We start from the raw sequence: 5,545 nt of genomic DNA on the forward strand, positions 1-5,545 counted from the left end.
GTGTTTCATTATTTTCTTTTAATGTCTTAAGTGTCTGTAATGATGTTTCTTCTTTCATTCCAGATATGTGTAACTTGTGTCTTCTTTCCATATTTCTTTTCTTTTCTTTTTTTTTAAAGATTTTATTGGGGAATTGAGGAGGGAACAGTGTTAGAAAATCAGGTAAGGAGAACAGACAAGTTGCTGTCCTTTTGTTCTTCAGTCTAGTTGTGGAGGACGTCGCTTCACTGGCCCATGTTGGTGTTGTGATCATTGCGCTCTTCCGGCTGAGGCAGATCGGTAACCTGCCATTAGACAGCCTCTCAGGGCAGCTCACGCCGGCTGCCGGCCACTCACAGTAGCTCAAGGCAGCCCACTGCAGCCCCACTGCAGCCTACGCCATCGCCGGCGACTCAGAGCAGCCCAGCTCCAGGTCGAGCTGTTGTTCATCATCTTAGCTATAGAAGGCGCAGTGTCACTGGCCCATGTGGGATCCAAACTGGGACCCTGCTGCTCAGAGCTCGCGTGCTCCCAAGCCAACTCTTAACCAACGCACCACTCGGCCAGCCCTCTATATTTCTTGATGAGTTTGTCTAGAGGGTTATGTTTGTTGATATTTTCAAAGGTATCTTTTTTCTCCATTTCTTTTTAATATTTTTTATTGTGGTAAAATATACACAACATAAAATTTACCATTTTAACTATTTTTAAGTGTATATTCACATTGTCGTGCAGTCATCACCACCATTCATTTCCAGGACTTTTTCATCTTTCTCAATTGAAACTCTGTACCCATTAAACAACCCCCTCTCTCCCGTCCCCTCCTTCCCAGTCCCTGGCCACCACCATTGTACTTTCTGTCTCTGTTAAGGAACATGTTGCTATATATTTAACACAAAAGGTTAGTAAATCTTTTCAAAGATTGTGAGAGAAGACAGCAAGGAGTCTAAAGACTTGGGACTCTGTCGTAGCTCTACCCTTTGCTGGCTCTGCAGATTTGGACAAGTTCCTAATCTCCTTGAGACTTGATTAAATAGATACAATACCTTCTACAAACAATTAGAGGAGAGGTATCTCTGAACCTTGGGTAGAGTTGGAAGAGAATCTCTTTATTTAGGGAAAAAGCTCTAGAGATGATAGAATTTATGAATGTATTTGGATAATAAAAGGAGATTTAATGAATAGTCATAGTCAATTTGAGAATATTTTTTTTAAATAAGGAGATTAGAATATACACACAAATCGATGACTGTTGTAAAAATGCAAATGAGGAACTATGAAGCTTCAACTAATGCAGAAGGCTGGAGAGAAGATTCAATTTAATGGGGTTTGAAGACCAACTGGATATAGAGGACAGAAAGGGACAGGCCCAGGATCACTTTCAAAGTTTCAGAATTGGGAAACTAGTAGATGGAAGTTCCTTTCACTGAGATATGGAAAACAGGAGGACTAGTTGGAGGGGCTGTCTCATAAATAGAACATAATATGAGTTTCAATTAATGTTAACTTTTGAGGTGTGTGTGGCAGATGAAGGTGGAGGCGGAAGACCCTGGTGTACAGGTGAAGCCATGGGTATGGGTGAGTGTATACACTGAAAAGCAGGCTGAGGACAGAACCCTGAGTGAGGATGCTTTCAGCTGTTAGTAAGGACAATCCTAACTGAAAGTGGGGTAAACTTATCTCACATAGCAAATTACATAGTTAACTGAATCCTTCTAAAATGGGATAGCTTGGATTCTTTCCATTTTGCTCACCTGCCTTTTTTGACATTTTGACTGTCCTTTTAAGCAGAATTCCTTTCCACTTCCAAGATGACTGCTGCAGTGTCAAGCATCCCATGAAGGTGATTAATTCCAGAGGCACCAGAGTACCTGTGTGAGTCTCTTTTTAGGAGTAAAACCCTTTCTTAGAAGCCACCTAGTTGACTTGAACTCATGTTTGTTGGGAAGACTGGGGTCACATGCTCATCTCCAAACAATCCCTGGCAAGTGGACGGAGTTATTATGGTGGGTGTCCACCAGTCAGGATGTGCCCCTATGGCTGTAGAGAGGCGCAGCCTCCCCAGAAGCACATGGCCATTCAACCCCTGAACAAAATGAAAGAAGTGAGGAAATGACTTGGGCAGAAGCCAACAGGCCGTCCCCTCCCTGGGGAGTATCACACCTAAAAGACAAGCAGAGGATGAGATGTTTAGAAATATTCTGAGGACACTGATATTAGGGGCCACAGAAGCCAAGGATGAAGAACAAATTCTGAAAAGATAACATGACTGAGAAAAAAAATTAACTGGTGAAATTGAAATAAGGTCTATAGTTTAGTTAATAGTGCTGTACTAACCAATTTCCTGGTTTTGATCATTGTACTCTAGTTATGTAAGATGCTATCATCAGGGGAAAACTAGGGAAAGGGTACCTGGTGACTCTGTACTATTTTTGCAATTTCATGTCAGTCTAAAATTATTTAAAAATAAAAGGTTTTAAAAGTTTACAATAGTGGGCCGGCCGAGTGGTGCGTTGGTTAAGAGCTGGTTTGGGACGCCAGCTCTGAGCAGCGGGGCCCCGGTTCGGATCCCACATTAGGGCCAGTGACGCTGCGCCCTCTACAGCTAAGATGGTGAACAACAGCTCGACCTGGAGCTGGGTTGCCGTGAGGCGACGGCGATGGTTTAGGCTGCAGTGAGGCTGCAGTGGGCTGCCCTAAAGCTACCATGAGCGACCGGCAGCCCGTGTGTGCTGCCATGAGCTGCCGTGAGCAGCCGACCAATGGCCGGCGAGCAACTGCCTCACCCAGGAAGAGCACAATGATAATACCAACATGGGCCAGTGAAGCAACGTCCTCCACAACTAGACTGAAGAACAAAACGACAGCAACTTGTCTGTTCCCCTTCCCCAATTCCCCCAACGCTGTTCCCCTCCCCCAATTCCCCAATAAAAATCTTTAAAAAAAAATTTACAATAGTAAGTTTATTACTGAGTATTGGTTGTGCTAGGATTGCTACAGGAAGTTTACAGATGCTCATTTAATCCTCACAACAACCCTATGAAGTAGCTAACATCTAATATTATCCCCATTTCTCAAACAAGGAAACTGAAGCAAACAGAATTAAATTACCTACCAAATGATTACACAACTGGGAAATGGTCAAGATTCAAACACACAATTTGGCTTTAAAGACCACATTCCTGACCTATTATATGCTGTACTATTGCTCATGAAATAGTCTGGTTTTATGGTCCAGCTAGACACAGGGTTATTTCAGGTATCCCTAGGCCCAAAAGGCTCTCTGGGTGCTCAGCGCTTTTGAGACATCAAGCATGTTAAAGCTCACTCACTAGGTTTAGCACAAACGGAGTGTTTTTGCCGTGTTGTGGTTAGCAGCAGTGAGCTGAGAAATGAACCTGAAGTGTGACAGCAGAGTAAGTGTGAATGGATCCTTCAAGCTGCAGAGACCAGTGGTGGGCCCCAGCTGGGGACAGAGGAGAGCTTTCCCAACATGTGGAAATCTGAGCTAATTTAGGTCCAGGGGTGAACTTGAACATTCAGGAAATTGGATGGACTACGCCTGGGATTGTGAGCAGAGGCTTCCATTCGGTGCACTTAGAGCAGACATTCCCCCTAGGTGCCTGATGTTCTGTGCAGCAGGAGGCGGGCCATCTGAGTGAGGGGCAGCAGAACCTTGGGGAGACCGCCCATGTGGTGAATGTCCGATAGTTCTGTCCCAGCCTGGCAGAAGGCAGACTGAGCCAAATGGACGTTGGCCCTGTTGTCTTTGGCTTCATTTTCTTTCTAAACCATTTTCCTAACCTTATTTTCATGATTCCCCTTCAGGGACCCAAAGCCCTCCTGCTCCCAACTCCCTCCTGTCCAGTTCAAGGCATGATCTAATATCCAGTTATTTGTACTCATGAATGACAGATTACAATTTGATGGGAATCCCAAATAACTAGTTACTTATACTAAAATCTTTTGCTTTGAATTATGGAATGAAAGCTGTTTTCTGAGTAAAAAGGTATTTCAACAAGTTGGGTAGAGATCCTTACTGGGCTGAGGGGCCCCTGACGTAAATGTCGGTTTAACTAGCTGACCCTAAAGATAAAGCTGATGGACTGATGGGTCTGAGACACACTGAGACCAGTCTCTTCCTCTGAGATTCAGAACTAGAATCTGCCAAGCAAGGTAGCGTCCTTTTGTCTTTAAAGAAAGATATTCTTCCTTGATATAAAGAAATGCACCCCATTTTAACCACAAGCATTCGTTGAACTTTATGTGGAATGGCATCACAAAGGTTTACAAATTTTTAAAGAGATCTAGTAAAATTAGGGCTTCTATTGTTAGTCTTGCCCATCAAGAGTAAAACACCCTTGGGCCAGCCGAGTGGCGCGATGGTTAAGAACTGGCTTGGGACGCCAGAGAGCCTGGTTCGGATCCCACATATGAGGGCCAGTGACACTGCCCTCCACAGCTAAGATGCTGAACAACAGCTCAACCTGGAGCTGGGCTGCCGTGAGTNCTTCTTTCCATATTTGTTGAAAATCAATTCACCAAATATATGTGGGCCTATTTCTTCCCCAATTCTGCTCCACTCCACATATGTCTATCCTCTCTTCTCACTATGTCTTGATTACTGTAGATTTACAGTTAAGTCTCAAAATCAGAGAGTATGGGTCTTGTAACTTTGTTGTTCTTCAAAACCACTTTGGTGACTCTAGTTCATTTGATTCTACATACAAAATTTAAAAACAGCTTGTTGGCTTCTACAAAAACTCCTATAGAGATTTTGGTTGGGTTAGTGTTGAATCTATAGATAAGTCTGGGGAAAGTAAACATCTTAACAATACTGAGTCTTCCAATCCATGAAAACATTACATATTTCCTTTATTCAGGACTTGTTTGATTTCTTTCATCAGCAATTTGTAGTTTTCAGCATACAGACCTTGTGTACATTTTGTTAGATTTGTACCTAAGAATTTCTTAGGTTGCGTGTGTGTGTGTGTGCGTGCTAATTAAATGTTACTGTAAAAATTCCATCTCCAAATGTTTATTGCTAGTAAATAAAAATGATTGATTTTTGTTTATTTTGTTTCTTGTGACCTAGCTACACTCACTTATTAGTTCTAATAGTTTTGTTATACATTCTTTGTGAATTTCTATGTGAACAATCATGCCATCTTTGAATAGAGACAATGTTATTTATTTATTTCCCTTTATTCCTTTTTCTTACCTTATTGCAGGCTAAAACCTCTAATTAAAGAAACAAATATCCTTACCTTATTCCTAATTTTAGAGAAAAAGCAATCAGTTTATGATCATTAAGTATGAGGTTAGCTGCTCGATTTTTATAGGTGACCTTCAGCAGGTTGAGAAAGTTCCCTATTTCTTTCTTTTTGAATGAGATTTGGCAGTTTGTATTTTTCAAGAACGCTGTTCATTTTTTCCAATTTATTAAATTTATAGGCATAGAATAGTTTATGGTGTTTCATTATTTTCTTTTAATGTCTTAAGTGTCTGTAATGATGTTTCTTCTTTCATTCCAGATATGTGTAACTTGTGTCTTCTTTCCATATTT

This window comes from Hipposideros armiger, unplaced genomic scaffold (genome assembly GCF_001890085.2).
Source record: "Hipposideros armiger isolate ML-2016 unplaced genomic scaffold, ASM189008v1 scaffold_136, whole genome shotgun sequence".
Classification (NCBI taxonomy): domain Eukaryota; kingdom Metazoa; phylum Chordata; class Mammalia; order Chiroptera; family Hipposideridae; genus Hipposideros; species Hipposideros armiger.